At 38.6% G+C, this 19,314-nt stretch overlaps 1 long non-coding RNA gene across 1 annotated transcript; it reads left to right on the plus strand.

Moving 5' to 3' along the window:
- The first annotated feature begins 815 nt into the window (after positions 1-815).
- Positions 816-1,693, plus strand: LOC145651654 (uncharacterized). Its single transcript, XR_014117458.1, has 3 exons — positions 816-964; positions 1,055-1,089; positions 1,425-1,693. It is a non-coding gene; the product is annotated as an uncharacterized LOC145651654 (long non-coding RNA).
- Positions 1,694-19,314: the final 17,621 nt, after the last annotated feature.

Raw genomic sequence — 19,314 nt, forward strand, 5'->3', positions numbered from 1 at the left:
CAATGACATGGATTAATAGCACAAATGTTTTGACTATTCAAAATGTTACGATACATGATGAAGGAACTTATTTCTGTGGAATACCAGAAATAAAATTGGTTCACCTTTCCTCTGCTACATTCCTCAGTGTGACAGGTAATTAAACATTTTATTTTAAACTTCTTAACACTGAATTATAACTAAAGCACAAAATACTTATTACTTTAATGTCAAAATTATAGTTGGTTTAGGATGTAGAAAATTAGAAATATTTCTCCTGAATAAATACAATGTTTGTTTTTGGGTTTTTTTTCTGTATACAGACTGTAAAAAGTGTAATTATTTTTAATTTTTACTAAATGTGTATCATAGACATGTATAAATTATACACATTTTCTAAATGTATCTGCTAATCCTTTAGTAGTGCATGTGTTCAAACATGTGAGGGAATCCAAGATGAACTAAGAACTAACACTGCTTATGTTTTATTGACCAGGACAAAAACCCAACCTAACTGGGCCTGAAAGTGTAGGAATAGGGTTGGATTCCTCAAAAACAGACCAGTCAAGCAAGTAGATGTTATTGACTGTTTGCTTAAAAAAAAATTGATCACAAAAGCCTACACTGCGAGTTTTATCTATCGATTGCTTTTTAGTACAGAAGCATATATATTTGTGTCTGTTTGTGTTGTTTGCTCTGTTGTTTTGTTTTCCCTAAAATATCTGACTCACACTTGCATCCTCCTCTGTTTCTTGTCCTGCCCAGTAAAATAAGATATGAATGATTATTTTTTCTGTAGCTTTTCCTTTAAAACTTCTTCTACTTATGTACAACACTATCTTTCATTATGCATGTCTGTTACATGCTGTAGATATTCCCTACCACCATGGTGTGCTGGTCATCAGCATGGGTCTGGCACTGGCTGTGTCTGTAGTCTGGAATCTCACTGTTTGCACCAGCAGCTGGACAAGGAAGAGCTGCAAATGTGAGTTAATTCAGGTCAACAAAACTGTCAGTGATTTATTAACACTTGGTTGAATATCTGACATCTGTTTCCTTTTTCATGAATGTTAAGGCAATGGCAAAGAGGGAGAGAGACTACAAGGTCAGGTAAGTTGCTATATGTTTGTGGTAGCTCAGTGGTTATCGTGCTTATCTCGCCATGAGAAGGTTGTGAGTTCAAGACCCACTACCACCAAGTTATCACTGTTGGGCCCCTGAGCAACATCCTTAACCCTCAAGTTGTATCCATTTAAAAGTGTAAGTTGCTTTGGATAAAAGTGCCAGATAAATGTTGCAATATATGTGGATCAGTTTTCATTGTCCCAAATTCACCCAGCTGCGTGGCACTTTTTTCTTTGTTACCTATGGGGCTGCAACACAATTTCCCTTGTCTGTGTGAAAAGGATCCCGGTACTAAAATGTTCTGTTATGCTGCATTACAGGTCTGTGAGGACAAGATGCAGAAAACAGGACATCAAGAAAATGAGTACACCCATGTGAGATTCTGGCCTGTTTGAGTACAGAACAGTTTAGTGTTCAGTACATAAAAGAAAATAGATTATACTGAGTGAAAGTATAGTCCAGAGTGTTTGTATAATATTAGTACTTTATCGTAGCCTTTTAGTTATCTTGCCAATACAGCATGTTTGTTCTGAGATACTTTTCGCCCTGTGCCATAGGGCTGTAGCACCAGTTTATTGTACACGCCACATGCTGGCATGGTTATAAAATTAAAAATATGTCAAAAAAGAAGTTTTGTTCATTTTCCATAAGCTTCTTATTGAAGTAATATTGATATGTTTTGCACAAAATCATTTACAAGTAATCTAAAACCAACTAAAAGTCCAAAATAAAACATACAGAGTCACAAATGAAAATAAACTAAAAGAAAAATGTCATGTATCACAAGAAACCAGAACTGTAGTACTATAGTAACAAATAAAGGCTTGTTCAATTTCTCAGTTCACACTCACAAATGATAAATCATAAGCAATTCCTGTAATTCATCCTTCAGGCCCTGTTCAGACATATCACACTCTCCCGTCTGCTCTGTGAGAGAGAAAACACTGTCTGTCTGTGCATGCTGTTCATGTCCCAGTTCACCAACAAACACATACAAATGTAAATACACCAGTTTGTGTTTACGTATTTATATGTCGATAATCCCTGTCTCTATTGTCATGTATGCCCAAGTGAACAATGCAAGTACTTTGCTAATCTGGATGGGTGCAAGCCAACTGGATGTGTGATACTGACAAGAGGTACAGTGTAGTGGTAGGATTTTTTGAAATCCAGAACAATTACAAAACCAAAAAAAAATAAAATAAAAAATACACTTTTACAAACACCAATCAAATGGATACTTCTAAAACTAAAATTATTCACCTAAGATTTAGAAATTGATCGATTTTGTTTTACTTTCTGTCTTCTGTTTTCTATGAAGACCACAATACCAGGAGTGTGTATAGCACCAACAGTTTCAATTTCCTCCAAAGACCCTGTAAGACTCTGTAAGAACTCTTATAAACTGTCACTTCCCTGAAGAGCAGCATGCCTTGGGTGGAGCCTTGGGTGCCAGAGCTTCATCACTCTTGGAATCTGCTGACCCATGGATCCTCTTGGAGGGCCTCCTCCACCTCTATTGCTGGATCCTCCAAGCAGTTGACTGCTAAGTCCGACCGGGGGCTGATGTCATAGAACTCCTCACTCTGTCCGTAATCCCCATAACCCTCTCGATAGTCTTCATAGGGATAATTGAGATAATAGGACCCTGCAGAGTCCAACCCTGGATACTGGTTCTCATCTTCCAGTAGTCCAGTTCCAGTAGTCCGATGGTGGTCTGTAAGACTCTGCAGAGTCTGACCCTGTTCTACACTCAGGGCCCCCCCAAAATTCTCCAAGGGCTCTTGTGCCAGTGGAGAGCGTGCCCAAGAGTATGAAGGGTTTCCCCGCAAGGGCGGGAGAGGAGTGGACATACATATAAGTATAATAATAAATCACTTTTTTTTTTGCCAGTATGTGTTTTTGGCACTGGATTATTTAATGTTATGTTAGAAAACTGCTCCATGTATCACAGAGGAACACAAGGTTTATTAATATTAATTACATACATTACACAGTGTTAAAAACTGGTTCAAAGTGACCAGTACTTCAGGTTCGATCTCCTCCAAGTTAACCTCTGCCCTCAGTCCTCTGTAGCTAGATCCAGGGAAGTCAAGAGACACTGACACCATGGTAGTGAATCAAGAGAGTTCCACTTTATTGAGGAAAACACAGAGTATATATGTGTCCTATATCTACTATCTAAATCGACAGGATGACAGGATCTACAGGATGCATGAATGAGCCAAGAGCTGCTCCGGTGGCAGCCATAAGCCACTCCTGTGCGCAGAGAGAGACCGTGAGAGAGAGAAAGAGAAAGAGAAAGGGAGGCATAAAGGAGACAAGAAGAGGGAGTGGATGACCTTGGGCGACAAGCTAACGGTCAAGCCATCATGTCATGGCTGATAAGCAGAGACCTTGTGTTGAATGCCTGAAGACAGAAAGCCTCCAGTGTCCAACACACAGGGTAAAGCTATACAAAGTGATTAAAACAGAAACATCCAAACTCTAAAAGTAGCAAATGCCTAAGTGCAATTTTAAAACACATCCTGTATTCATCCCCCTAAATCATTTTGTTTGTGTAATATAGATATTACATTATGAGTACACTCATACTGTCCTCCTAACATATGTGTTTTTATCTCTTGACTGCAGCAGAATAACACATCTTAGAGCTGTCACAGTGTGCAGGGTTCCCAGCAAGGCATGGGTTCCCAGAGAGGCATGCACATTTTAAAAAAGTACCTGCTAAGTCTTTAGAAGAGAACTTGTTCAAACATGTGAGGTAACCCAATATGAACTAAGAGCTGACACTGTTTGTGTTTTATTGACCAGGACAAAAACCCAACCTAAGAGAGCCTGACATTGCAGGACAGTGCAGGTTGGATTTCTCAAAAACAGACCAGTCAAGCAAGTACATTTTATTGTCTCTTTGCTTTAAAAAGTGATAATAGAAGCCTACACTTCCAAGAGTTTTGTCAATCAATTGCTTTTTAGTACAGATGTATATATATATATATATATATATATATATATATATATATATATATATATATATATATATATATATATATATATATATAATGTTTGTACTGTATTTGCTCTGTTGTTTTGTTTTCTCTAAAATCTCAGTCGCACTTGCATACTGCTCTGTATCTTGCCCTGCCCAGTCAAGTGAAAATCACAGCTATGACTCATTATTTTTATCTATCGATTGCTTTTTAGTACAGAAGCATATATATTTGTGTCTGTTTGTGTTGTTTGCTCTGTTGTTTTGTTTTCCCTAAAATATCTGACTCACACTTGCATCCTCCTCTGTTTCTTGTCCTGCCCAGTAACATAAGATATGAATGATTATTTTTTCTGTAGCTTTTCCTTTAAAACTTCTTCTACTTATGTACAACACTATCTTTCATTATGCATGTCTGTTGCATGCTGTAGATATTCACTACCACCATGGTGTGCTGGTCATTAGCATGGGTCTGGCACTGGCTGTGTCTGTAGTCTGGAATCTCACTGTTTGCTCCAGCAGCTGGACAAGGAAGAGCTGCAAATGTGAGTTAATTCAGGACAACAAAACTGTCAGTGATTTATTATCACTTGGTTGAATATCTGACATCTGTATCCTTTTTCATGAATTTCAAGGCAAAACAACTGTCAGACAACATCAAAGAGAGAAAGAGGCCAGAAGGCCAGTTATGTTACTATATGCTTGTTAAACTGTACCTGGATCAGTTTTAATTTTTTTCAAATTCACCCAGTTGAACTGCACTTTTTTTCTTTCATACGTACTGGGCTGCAACACAACTTCCCTTGTTTGTGTGAGAAAGATCCTGGTACTAAAGAGTTCTGTTATGCTGCATTACAGGTCTCTGAGGACAAGATGCAGAAAACAGAGCATCGAGAAAATGAGAAACCCCTGTCAGATTATGGCCTGTTTGAGTACAGGCCAGTTATATCACAAAACAAGCAAACGCATTTGGTCTAATGATGAATTAGCCATTCTCTAAAATACCATCATTCTCAAAAATACAGTTCTCAGATGGAGACACCTGTAATTCATCTTACAAAATCAGGCCCTGGTTAGACACACTACACTCTCCCATCTGCTCTGTGAAAGAGAAAACATTGTCTCTCTGTACATGGCTCAGTTCACCAACAAACACAAACAAATGTACAGACAACTTGTGTTTACACTTGATGTATATGTGGATAATCCCTATCTCTATTGTTATGCATGCCCAAGTTTACTTAGGTTCTACAACACAAGTGCCAACACAAGCCAACTGCATGTGTCATACTGACAACAGGAACTGTAGAGGTAGGCTTTCTTAAAACCCAGGACAATTACAAAACCAAAATAAATTATAAAATACACTTAACAGCATAATTTACATTTTCAGCACTTAGCTGACACTTTTATTCAAAGTTAATAACAATTCTGACTGAACACAACTATAGCAATTGAGGTTTAAGAGTCTTGCTCAGGGGCCCAACAATGGTAACCTGGTGGTGGTGGGACTTAAACTGGCAACCTTCTGTTTACTAGTCAAGTACCTTAACCACTGAGATACCATCAGTCAAATGGATAGTTCTACAACTACACGTATTTCAGTAAAAATTACAAATTGATAAAATATTTTGCATTTACTTGGAGTAATCTTTTTTTCTATGAAGACAGCAAAGCTGGGAATGTGGACATCACTGTGAGTTTTTGTTTCCTCTAATGACCTTTTACAAATTTGCCACTACCATCAATCACTGAATCACCGCTGACATTCCAGTTTAGTCAAAAGCTTAATCTATGAACACAGCTGGCTCTGAAGAGGTGTAACCCAATACTAGAACTGTTCTCTAAAAGAGCACAGTAACAACACAAAAAGCTATTGATTGATAAATATAAGGTTTGTGATGGAGAATATATGACAAAAATCAACAAAATAAATACAATTTGTGAACAACAGCCAGGAACTTCAGTCATTCTTGCAGTTATTAATGGTGACTGTCCTTATATTAGTATCTATATACTAATGGATTTATGTAGTTTGGCATTAGTAAATGCTGATTCTTTCATTGCTGAGGTATCAAGGCATGAGTAACTTTTTCTGGCAGCACTGAGACTAAAATGTTATATTGTGATTTACGAGATGTACACTATTCACAACCTCTGGGCAAATAAAAAGAAACTATTAAAGAAAAACAATGTTGAACTACATAATTATATGTATACTAATCATTAAATATGAGCACCACTTCTAAATGTGATTGGGGCCTGATTTCCTGTTGGTTGTTCTTGCTATTCTATAGGAAACAAAAGTGCAGATAATGATCTCTCACCTGCATGAGGGTGATGGAGGGATGCTGGTTGAATTATATTTGACCAGAAGGGCTCAACTCGAACCACTGAGTTCTATCACCTTATTCAGCCTCACATAGTGCTGCCTGAAAACTTAAATACACCTTCCAAACATATTATCAGTATAATAATAAATCACTTTTATTTGCCAGTATTTGTTTTTGGCGCTGGATAATTTAGTCTGTCATGTTTGAAAAATGCTCAAACATGTATCAGACAGGAACACAAGATACATTACTGCCGTACATCACACAGGGGAAACAATACACAGAAACATCCAAGTTATAAAAATAGAAAATACCAAAGTTCAATTTTAAAACACATGCTGTAATCATCCCACTAAATCATCTTGTCTGCATAATATAGATATTACATTATGAGCACACTCATACTCTCCTCCTGACAAATGTGTTTGTAACTCTTGAGTGCTGCAGGCTAACACACCTTACAGCTGTCACAGTGTGCAGTGTGCATCCCAGCTAGAGAGGCATTCACACACACACACTGCACCTGCCCTGCTCTGAATCACCTGATTACTAATCACCAGCACCTGTGCCTTATTTGCCCTCCCCCTATTTAAAGCCTATGGGTGCTCTCCCACAGTTCATTGCTTGCTGACAGCACCTAAGATGATGTCGCCTGAAGTATCCTTCTCTTTACTTTCACTGTGCTGTGAGTCTTACTGCCGGCATATTTGTATATGCTGGTTACATTTTGCCGTTATCCAGCTTTGTGCCTTTGTGTTTATTACTATAGAGAATAAAAACGCTCCTAAACAGCACTCACATCTCACTCCCTCTGTGCCACTGTCACAAGAGCTTTTGTTTTGATACCTTTTGAAACTTTTGCATTAGTTTATTACTGGTTCTTCTTTGATGATGGTACCAGATACAAATATTATTTCATTTTTCTATAAAATATGCACTGTTTTTGATGTTTAAAATATTTTCTTTGTCTTTGGAGTCTTTTTTTGATTATTAATGCAGAAAGACATCATGGAACACAGGGGACAACAGGAGAATGTCTGGTTGTACAATAAAAATGAATAAAAATGAGACCGCAAGACTTCCTTCAGCCAATGAGAATTTATGGCCTGAGTAATGCAGTTTGGAGCATTCATCAATTTCTCAGAGCTGACACTGTATTTTATTGGCTAGGATTATCCAGAGTTAAACCAAACAGAGCCTGACAATGCAGGGATAGGTTTATTTTATAAGGTCATCATCACTTCACATCATCATAAGTACAGTACCAACATCAGTTTACTTTCCTGTTTAGCTGCTATCTGAGAGAATGATGTGAGAACAGTTTTAGACTTAGTGGTCATTGTGAATATAGACATAGAAAAAAACATACAAGCTTAAACTGACAGTGGCTGATAATACACTTCCTTTGTCGATAAGCTGCGACTCCTTTCCTGTTCCACATCGCACCTGGTTTCAACTGGCAGTTGGTTCTATCACAGGCCTCCTGGTCTCTGAGGGCAATATGGTGGTCCTTGTGATCGTCAATCCTTTATTGAAGATGGTGCAGTTTGTTCCACTGCACAAGAAACAGGCAAGCGGCTCTTCCACCACAGCTTTTGACAGTTCAGGCTGACAGAAGACAGTGTTTCAGATCGGGGAGTTCCATTCACCTTCTGGATATGGCAGGAGTTCCTGGGGAAGCTCATTGTAATGGTGAGGTTGACTTCAGACTATCACCCTCAGGCCAAGGGACTGTTAGAGAGAGCTAACCAGGAGCTATGAAAGTTCCTGTGCCTCCATTGCTAAGAGCATCCAGAAACCTGGGAGCACCTATCTCCCCTTGGCAGAGTATGTGCATAACACTCTCTGACACACAGTAACAGGGCTCACCCCCTCCTAGTTTGTCCTGGGATTCCATCCCCTGCTGTACCTTTGTAACCCCCCAACCTTAGATCAGCCTGCTGTTTACACATGGTGCCAGAGTGAGCAGGACCGTATACCATCCGCCACCGAATCAATGAGAACGTACATGGTCAGCTTGCCGGTGGGCAGCATCTCTGACCTGATGCCTGTGGTTGTGGGACCCATTGAGGAAGTCAACACAACTTCCTGTTCACAGCAGTTGCCATTGAAGCTTGAAAGATATTATGATAGCAGCATACGAGGTGAGTGCCATGCTGGACTCACAGCGTCAGTACTTGATTATTGCAGCCAGTACTTCATGGAGTGGGAAGGGAGGGATACAGAAGAGGGAAGCTGCATGACTGCATCTCAAATCCTGTCAGCCAAATCCATCCAAAGCAGAACTTTTTTGGCTGGGAGGGCCCCGCTCTCAGAGACCAAGAAGACCTCTGTGGGGGGATTACATTAGGCACCTAGCCGAAGGGACATGCCCACTACCACAGAAGGTCAAACACACACACACACACACACACACACACACACACACACACACACACACACACACACAAAATGTCTCCCAATTCCAATCCACTAATTATTGATTACATGCACCTGTTCCTTGTTAGCCTTTTTGTTTCTCCCCCTATTTAAAGCCCACAGGAACACTAGTTCAGTGCTGTGCTTTATTTCTGTGCAAGTGTTTTTGCCTTTTTTTTTTTGTTTTAGCTTTTTTCCCAGCTCACCTTTGTGTTTGTTTATTCATGGAGTACAAAAACACTCCAAATGTGCAATTGTGTCCTCCACCCTACACGAAACTGGCACAAGGCTATTTACAATAATAAATGTTTTATTTTTCAATTAATTCATATTTGCTAACTTGCCTTCTGCCCACATTCATATATGTTTGTGTGTGTTCATATAATATTCAATAATTTAGAAAATGACATAACATATTGAAATAATAAAGTTAATTTAGATTCATAAGAATATTTACAAATGCACAGGCCCTTCACCTTTAATCTGAAAACTTGGCCATGTTACTATCAAACTAGAAACATAAGGGTCAGGGGTTACAAATACATATTCAATACAGTTTTACTTTTCTATATTAAGTTTTAAGCTTTACAACCTATTTATTCAGTCAGTCACCCAGTTCTGAGCACATTGGTTCTCAAAAACGAATGTGGCACTTTATTGTTGAAGCTGGATTGAACCAGCAGAAACACAACATACCTTAAAGAACAGAAAGCAGATGAACAGGGAATAGAGACTTGGAGATTACAGAGCCACACAGCACCTCCTTTATAACACTGAATGTGCCAGTAAAGAGGTAATGTATCCAGACTTCATTTAGGATTATAGAAGGGAAGAGAGCTAATAATCTAGATGATAGTCAGTAAGAGCTGAACGTTTCACTTCAGAGTACACACTGTCTTCAGGCTGTCCTTTCTTCACCTGCCCTCTTTTGGTTTTCCTCTCATTGAAATGAATGGCAGCATAATTCAGCACTTCAGCATCATGTCGCTGTGGGAATGAACAACAATGTTTAGTGAACATTGCTGTTATTCAGATTCTTATTTAGAATATGACTACTAGTCTCAAACACAGAGACAGTGAGTTGCCTTCTCCTCCTCCTCTACAGCAGTGCAGTGTTGCATGTCTCATACATCTCCACCACAGTAGCTTCATGCATGTGTGTCAATGATGCTGTAATTAAACTACAGCTATAAACTATTTCAGCTCCACAGATATGAAATACAGAGGAAGCTGAGTTGAGCAAAGCTAGAAACATTCTTAGTAAAAGAAGTCAGATTTAAATACACATGTACGTAATACGAGATACAGCAGATGTTACCAAGGTAGGGCTGCATCACTAACGTCCACTGCTATCATATCTATGATTAGCATGTGGTTAAGCATCATAAGTATTTATATATTTAAATATGAGTTTTAATGTCAGCTGATGCATCGCACATATAACTATCATTTCAAACGGGAGGCATCTGTGATAATTATTTTATTAAAGCAAAGATACATGAAGAGACTTGCCTGAATAAGATGGGTTTGATGGACCACACCCTGTTCCTGCACTGTCAGGATTTTTTGGGGTTAACTCTGTATGCACTTCTCAATAAAACACAATAAAACAGTGTCGGGTCTTAAGTCATCTTGGTTTTCCTCACGTGTAAAAAAAACCACACATGCTTTATACAAATACCCTAGTATACTGCCGAAGAATTAACAAGTATTTTTATAAAATTTGTTTCTATAGCACTTTGAAGTCTACTATATAAAAACTATACAGATTTTAAAAAATAAATTTTCTTATTAAGAAAATAACTGTGGCTTTGACTTTAAGATTATGTGTTTTGTGCTTCAGTTATAGTCCAGTTTTAAATATAAAGAAATTTGAAGGTATTAGTTTAATTACCTGTATCTGTCCAATACCTGTCAAAGGTAGCAGAAGTGAAGTTAACCTTTGTTCCGTCTGTCACTCCACAGAAGTACAATCCTTCATCTTCTTCAGTAGCATGTAGAATAGTCAGAGATATTCTGTCATCCTTCCAATTCATTATGAATCTGGAGTTGTTGAATGGAAATGAAAGTATGCCGGCTTTATCTTTAAGCACTTTTCCCACTTGCTGAAGCTCCTGTTGCCATCTGAGCTTGAACCAAAAGCAAACAGTATTTTCTTTGAATGTGCAGTAATGAGTGATATTCTTCCCATGTTCAGTCTGGACTGCTCATTTAAAAGGCTTTGTAGTTTGAACTGGACCTATAAAATAAAACCGAGCCAGAATTAATAAGAAAACAATGTGGAGAAAATTGAATCCAAAATAAATAAGGCATTCTTATTATTAATCCAATATCAGAAAGAACAGTAAAAAATGTAATTATAAATGCTGGTAAAAATTTGGAACCGTACATGTCTTGTAGAGAAAAAATATAAGTATCCAAGACTGGTATCATCATTGCAGCGTAACGGATAGACCCCAGAGGACAGTTTGAAAAGAAGCAACTGGCAAAATAAATAAAATTCATCAGCTTTCCATTCTCATGACTCAAAATCTCATTGGCTAGAAAATGTCGCAAGTCTTTTTCTGTCCTGTAGTCTTACAACCACGTTAGGCCACATGCAGGGTCTGATCTCTTTAAAACATGATAAGCCCAACATCCATGTAACTTAAAGTAACAGAGCACCACTTGAAGAAAGTGGTGATATGACATTCTTGTTTACAGTATTCAAAATTACTATAAATGTATTATTATTATTATTATTATTATTATTATTATTATTATTATTATTATTCAGGTCTCTTTTTTTCTCCCTTTTTTAAGACAATAGAAGAGTATCTCCTCCTGTGCTACTGTCCTTTCAAACCAAACCTGATGAAACATTATTGACTAATGAGTACCACAGTGGCACTCAATAATTTATGGGACATTATTTAAAAGTGTATGATATCAGAGTAATTTAAAATGTTTTAGAATGTTTTTTTTTTTATTTAATTTTAGAGAAAGAGACAAAACAACAAGAATTATATTCTGCAATTATGAACTGTAGACATCTATGTTAGGATTATGACATTTGGAATTTTATGTTAGGATTATGAACATCTTTTGGTACAACCCGGCCTAGGCTGTGAGGCCGTAACAACAAAAAAGAAATGTAAACATATAACAGAATGTAAGTTGTAAAAAGTGAAGAGCAACAAAACAAACAGAAGCCCAAATGGAAGCCTGTTGTATTTCACAGTAGATATTAATTATAAACAATCTTACTGGTGCAATGTCTTCAGGAGTGACCCAAAAGAAGAAACAAACAAAAGAAGCATACAACAGAATTTCCTAACTTCCTGACACATAAACAGAGGCAGAACCCACACCCAACAAAAATGCCAATCACTCTCTATCACCAGTATCTGACACCAAAGAACCAAAGAACAGTATTTATGCTCTTTATACAATATCTATATACAACAGCTACCAAAGCAGGAGGGGCAAAACCAAAGAACGAAGTCCAAAAATGGGGAAAACAAGGTCATTCCCAAAGTCATATAAAATGTTTACCACAAGCCAAACAAACCAACAAATTCCAAACTAACAACACCATCTCTTCTCTCTTCTCTTATTCCTTCTCTCTTGTGGGAGGGGCCATTAAATAGCAGCATTTCTCTTGAAAACCCGGAGAGGAATGGGGCGGAGTCTCAAATGGAGGGAAATCCTGGCACTGAACCTCCAACACAAACTCACACACATCCATTTTTCTGTAACACTTTGCTTGTGGAATTTTGTTTTAGTATCTGTAAACTAGCAGCAGCTGTGAAGGAATTATCAGAAGTAGCTGATAGGACTAATCAGTGGTTGTGGAGAGTGTAGGTTAGATGGGGAAATGCATAAAGGTGGAATGACTGAGGTGTTCAGTGTTTCAGGTACATGGAGGACTGGACAGATGAGTGGGATGTTGTGTCATGTCATTGTTAACATTGTAGATCCAAATGAGCATGCATTAACAGTGCCAGAGAGACCTGTATGGACCTGCTGTGTTGGGGAATGCTTGGTGGTGTAATAAAATTATTATGGACCTGATGACACTAACTATGCATTAACCATACCAGCAGGTATGGGTAAAGTCACGGGGGGGCAAAAATGGGTTTTACAGGTTAGGAAGTTATTGGATGCATGGGGCATAGTAGTGAGTAAGAATTTGGAGAGTATTGTTGTTTTTGCTGGTGGTTTACAGTGTAAAGCCCATATGTTACAGGTGGCACTGATTACACATTAACTGTGTCAGTGGGGCTGGGTTTGACTGAAAACTTTAATAAATATCCAATTGACTGTTCTTTTTTAATTTCAAATTGTCTTGTTTTTTTTTGTTGGTTTTTTTTTGTTATTTGTTAGTACAAGGTCTTGACAATATGAGTTCCTAGGCTGTTGTTAATGTCGGTAACTGTTTTCTTAATTTAAGTGTTTCTTGCCTAAGCATTAGCATTATTTTAGTAAAACACCACCCTGCAATTCCACCCTGCAATTGCAATTAGGAAGTGTATCAGACACTATCAGTCAAAACTTGTGTGTGTGTGTTTTTTTTCTGTCTATATTCACAGTGACCACAAAGTCTAAAACTGTGTTCTCACACCATTCTCACAGAAAGCAGCTAAAGAGGAAAGCAAACAGAGGTTGGCACTGTACTTGAGACAACGTGATCTGAGTATGGTAGGATGACCTTATAAAATAACCCTATCCCTGCACTCTCAGGCTCTGTTTGGTTTAACTCTAGATGTCCAGACCAATGAAATACAATGTCATGTCTTAAAAATTGATGAATGCACCAATCTGAATTATTCAGGAGATACATTCTCACTGGCTGGATGAAGTCTTCAGGTCTTGTTTATCTTATTTGGCCTTTACTGTAAAACTAGAAGTTCCCCTTTAGTTCCCTGTGTTTCATGATGCTGTACTGCCTTAATGATTAAAAAGTCTCCTGAGATGCTTAAAAAATAAAAAAAGAAAAGGAAAGAAAATAATCTGTAACCTTTTTAAACATTAAATGTAAAATGTTTATATTATACAGATGAATGAAATTATCATTGTACCTGGAGCCATTATAAAACCAGTTATAACCTGAAAAATAATTTCAAAACTAAACACAAACAAAATATCTAAGGTGTGTTAGCGTGCTGAATTCAAGGGTAAAAAAACACATTTGTTAGGAGAAGAGTATGAGTGTACTCATAATGTAATATTTATATTACTCAGACAATATGATTTAGGTGGATTAGTACAGGATGTATTTTTAAATTGCACTTTGGTATTCTCTACTTTCAACTCACTGGTTCCACCACCCTGTTTCCAGTGAGAGATCATTATCTGCACTTCTGTTTTCCATAGACTAGCAAAAAATAACCAACAGGAAATTGTATTTGTATTTGTGCTTTTTCTGCAAGAGTGCAAACCTTTAACTGAAGTGTGACTAAATCAGATACAAGTCTCAGGTCATGTAAGGTGATGTGTCACAGGGCCTCCCCACCTGCAGTCTCCATCTCTTTTGTTTATGTTATACATTTATGTTGCTTCTGTTGCATGTGTTATATGTTTAGGTTGTGTGCCACACCTCGCAGAGGTGGCAAGTGTTGAGTTTTATTCACCTGTTTGTTATGTTGTTACGATGTCCCTTTATAAGGCCTTCCTGTTAGTATGACAGACTCTCGGTCATTGATGTTGCTTTGACATTCATTAGTTCATGTTTGTGCATGTTGATGTTCTTTTTCATTTTCATCACACCCTTCAGTTGGAGACAATTGCTTCCCACCTTGACGCATAATCGTTGCATGTGACAGCATGAAAAATGTTCAGTTCTGACTGCCAGAGTACATGAACTCAGACTGGTGGGGTACAATGCATATGGTGGGTCTGGCAGGAACTCCTGGACAAGCTCAACATAACAGTGAGCCTGACTCCATTTGAGTGTGTCCTAGGGTTCCTGCTGCTATGACCCTGGAACTCTCCACCCTCCTGGTTCACAGCAGTTCATTCCTGGTTGGAGAAGATGCACTGCAACCTGCAGAGTTCCATCTCAGCTTTCAAGAGGAAGGCTGATCAGGGAGAGTCCACCATCTGTCAGCTTCTCCAAAGAGGAGAAGACAGGCTTGAGAGTGAACGTTTGCCCGTAAGATATCCCGGTAAGGCTCAACAAGGTCACATAGTAGGTCAAAATAGTTGAGGTTCCTCTGCATTTTATGTGTCCTCTGTAAAGCCTGTCATAATAGGTCCTCTAGACAATGTTGATCTTGCTGTCGTCCATCGAACTCCAAGTGACATCGACAGAGGACCCTCCTACATGGTTCATGCACACATCCTCAACTCCAGATGTGCAGAGTAGGGATTCAGTACCTGGTGGACTGGTAGGGGTATGGGCTTGAAGAAAGGAGCTGGATACTGTTGCGACCTCGCCTAGGCTTCAGGCCGTAACAGGAAGTGTGAGGAAAATGGCAAATCAATTGTGTAATGGAAATGAAGTAAGACAGAAAGAGACCAAAGTAGTTCAATAATATACCGTGTATTGTACAACAGACAGTGTGATTTATACAAGAGATAGTGGGACACCCACACTATAATGTCATGAGTGACCTAGGCCAAAATAACAAACAAATACACTCTAGAAACAAACAGACACTTACTAAACCTATAGAAACAAAAGAAAATACAAACACAACTACACTTACTCCCTAGGTGCAAAGTACAGAGCAAACCCACACCCCAAACAAAATGTCAGTCACTCCCTACTTACCAGTGAAATCAAGGAAAGGATCAAAGTGGAATATATACAAATATACAGTGGCAAAACTCACTATTAGAGCAAATGATATCCATTTGTTTCATATCAAAGAGGCACCTGACGTGTATCTTCCCCTATAAGCTAACCTCTATATCTAACCTCTCATAGGCTCTTTATTCTTACTATCGACAAAACTGAAAAGGCAATTTCTACAGATTCAGAAAATGTTTGAACCATTTTTCTAAACAACCATTAAACCATTTTTCTAAACAATGATTTTACTAATATCATTGTTTATACTGTTAAGTCAGATCCTAGATACCAGTTATCAACTCCTCCCACTGTGCTCTGCTGTGATTGCCATGTGTGCTCTTTGAGGGTTGGATTCCAGCCAGGTCCTGCCAGTACCCAAAAGTGCCTCACCCAAAAGTGCCCACTGGGGCCAGACTGCCAGGATGGATGGGCACAGTGGGAGGAGCTGAAAAGTTTGGTATCCAGGATCTGACTCACCAGTATTGTTACGTCTTGTGTTCTTTTGGTGTGGCTGTGTGTGTTCCATTCCAGATCCAGTTCCAGATTCCATTACAGAGTTCATCTTTGTAGCAAATTAGGAGACAAGACTCCGCCCAACCTGAGGAGTAATAAAAGGAGGAAGAAGCTATGGAGGGGAAGGCAGTGATATGTGTGTGAGATGTGTATTAATAGTATTTGATATTTGAGTTGGTGTATGACCTTGCTTCTCATATTGACTTTGCTCTAATAGTTAGTTTTGCCACTGTATATTTGTATATATTCCACTTTGATCCTTTTCTTGATTTCACTGGTAAGTAGGGAGTGACTGACATTTTGTTTGGGGTGTGGGTTTGCTCTGTACTTTGCACCTAGGGAGTAAATGTAGTTGTGTGTGTATTTTCTTTTGACTCTATAGGTTTAGTAAGTGTCTGTTCGTTTCTAGAGTGTATTTGTTTGTTATTTTGGCCTGGGTCACTCATGACATTATAGTGTGGGTGTCCCACTATCTCTTGTATAAATCACACTGTCTGTTGTACAATACACGGTATATTATTGAACTACTTTGGTCTCTTTCTGTCTTACTTCATTTCCATTACACAATTGATTTGCCATTTTCCTCACACTTCCTGTTACAGCCTGAAGCCTAGGCAAGGTCGTAACAGTATCCAGCTCCTTTCTTCAGGCCCATACCTTTCCCAGTCCACCAGGTACTGAATCCCTACTCTGCACATCTGGAGTTGAGGATGTGTGCAAGAACCATGTAGGAGGGTCCTCCATCGATGTCACTTGGAGTTGGATGGACGACAGCAAGATCAACATTGTCTAGAGGACCTATTATGACAGGATTTACAGAGGACACATAAAATGCAGAGGAACCTCAACTACTTTGACCTACTATGTGACCTTGTTGAGCCTTACCGGGATATCTTACGGGCAAACGTTCACTCTCAAGCCTGTTTTCTCCTCTTTGGAGAAGCTGACAGATGGTGGTCTCTCCCTGATCAGCCTTCCTCTTGAAAGCTGCGATGGACCTCTGCAGGTTGCATTGCATCTTCTCCAACACTCTCTGACTCTCGCACAACCAGGAATGAACTGCTCTGAACCAGGAGGGTGGAGAATTCCAGGGTCATAGCAGCAGGAACCCTAGGACACACTCAAATGGAGTCAGGCTCACTGTTATGTTGAGCTTGTCCAGGAGTTGCTGCCAGACCCACCTTCTGCACTGTACCCCACTGGTCTGAGATGATGTACTCTGGCAGTCTGAACTGAACATTTTTCATGCTGTCACATGCAACGATTATGCGACAAGGTGGGAAGCAATTGTCTCCAACTGAAGGGTGTGATGAAAATGAAAAAGAACATCAACGTGCACAAACATGAACTAATGAAAGCCAAAGCAACATCAATGACTGACAGTCTGTCATACTAACAGGAAGGCCTTATAAAGGGACAATGTAACAACATAACAGGTGAATAAAACTCAACACTTGCCACCTCTGTGAGGTGTGGCACACAACCTAAACATATAACACATGCAACAGAAGCAACAGAAATGTACAACATAAATAAAAGAGATGGAGACTGCAGGTGGAGAGGCCCTGTGACACATGACCTAACATGACCTGAGACTTGTATCTGATTTAGTCACACTTCAGTTAAAGGTTTGCACTCTTGCAGAAAAAGCACAAATACAAATACAATTTCCTGTTGGTTATTTTTTGCTAGTCTATGGAAAACAGAAGTGCAGATAATGATCTCTCACTGGAAACAGGGTGGTGGAACCAGTGAGTTGAAAGTAGAGAATACAAAAGTGCAATTTAAAAACACATCCTGTACTAATCCACCTAAATCATATTGTCTGAGTAATATAAATATTACATTATGAGTACACTCATACTCTCCTCCTAACAAATGTGTTTTTTTACCCTTGAATTCAGCACGCTAACACACCTTAGATATTTTGTTTGTGTTTAGTTTTGAAATTATTTTTCAGGTTATAACTGGTTTTATAATGGCTCCAGGTACAATGATCATTTCATTCATCTGTATAATATAAACATTTTACATTTAATGTTTAAAAAGGTTACAGATTATTTTCTTTCCTTTTCTTTTTTTATTTTTTAAGCATCTCAGGAGACTTTTTAATCATTAAGGCAGTACAGCATCATGAAACACAGGGAACTAAAGGGGAACTTCTAGTTTTACAATAAAGACCAAAAGAGATAACCAAGACCTGAAAACTTAATTCAGCCAGTGAGAATGTATCTCCTGAATAATTCAGATTGGTGCATTCATCAATTTTTAAGACATGACATTGTATTTCATTGGTCTGGACATCTAGAGTTAAACCAAACAGAGCCTGAGAGTGCAGGAATAGGGTTATTTTATAAGGTCATCCTACCATACTCAGATCACGTTGTCTCAAGTACAGCGCCAACCTCTGTTTGCTTTCCTCTTTAGCTGCTTTCTGTGAGAATGGTGTGAGAACACAGTTTTAGACTTTGTGGTCACTGTGAATATAGACAGAAAAAAAACCCCACACATACAAGTTTAGACTTATAGTGTCTGATACACTTCCCATTTGCAATTGCAGGGTGGAATTTGTTTTACTAAAATAATGCTAATGCTTAGGCAAGAAACACTTAAATTAAGAAAACAGTTACTGACAATAACAACAGCCTAGGAACTCATATTGTCAAGACCATGTACTAACAAATAACAAAAAAAAAACAAAAAACAAGACATTGAAATTAAAAAAGAACAGTCAATTGGATATTTATTAAAGTTTTCAGTCAAACCCAGCCCCACTGACACAGTTAATGTGTAATCAGTGCCACTTGTTACATATGGGCTTTACACTGTAAACCACCAGCAAAAACAACAATACTCTCCAAATTCTTACTCACCGCTATGCCCCATGCATCCAATAACTTCCTAACATGTAAAACCCATTTTTGCCCCCCCCTGCGACTTTACCCATACCTGCTGGCAGGGTTAATGCATAGTTAGTGTCATCCGGTCCATAATCATTTTATTACACCACCAAGCATTCCCCAACACAGCAGGTCCATACAGGTCTCTCTGGGGAATAAGGCCATATCCAGCCTCACTGGCACTGTTAATGCATGCTCATTTGGATCTACAATGTTAACAATGACATGACACAACATCCCACTCATCTGTCCAGTCCTCCATGTACCTGAAACACTGAACAC

Source organism: Electrophorus electricus, chromosome 16 (genome assembly GCF_041902795.1).
Source record: "Electrophorus electricus isolate QZ-2024a chromosome 16, ASM4190279v1, whole genome shotgun sequence".
In the NCBI taxonomy this organism is placed as follows: Eukaryota; Metazoa; Chordata; class Actinopteri; order Gymnotiformes; family Gymnotidae; genus Electrophorus; species Electrophorus electricus.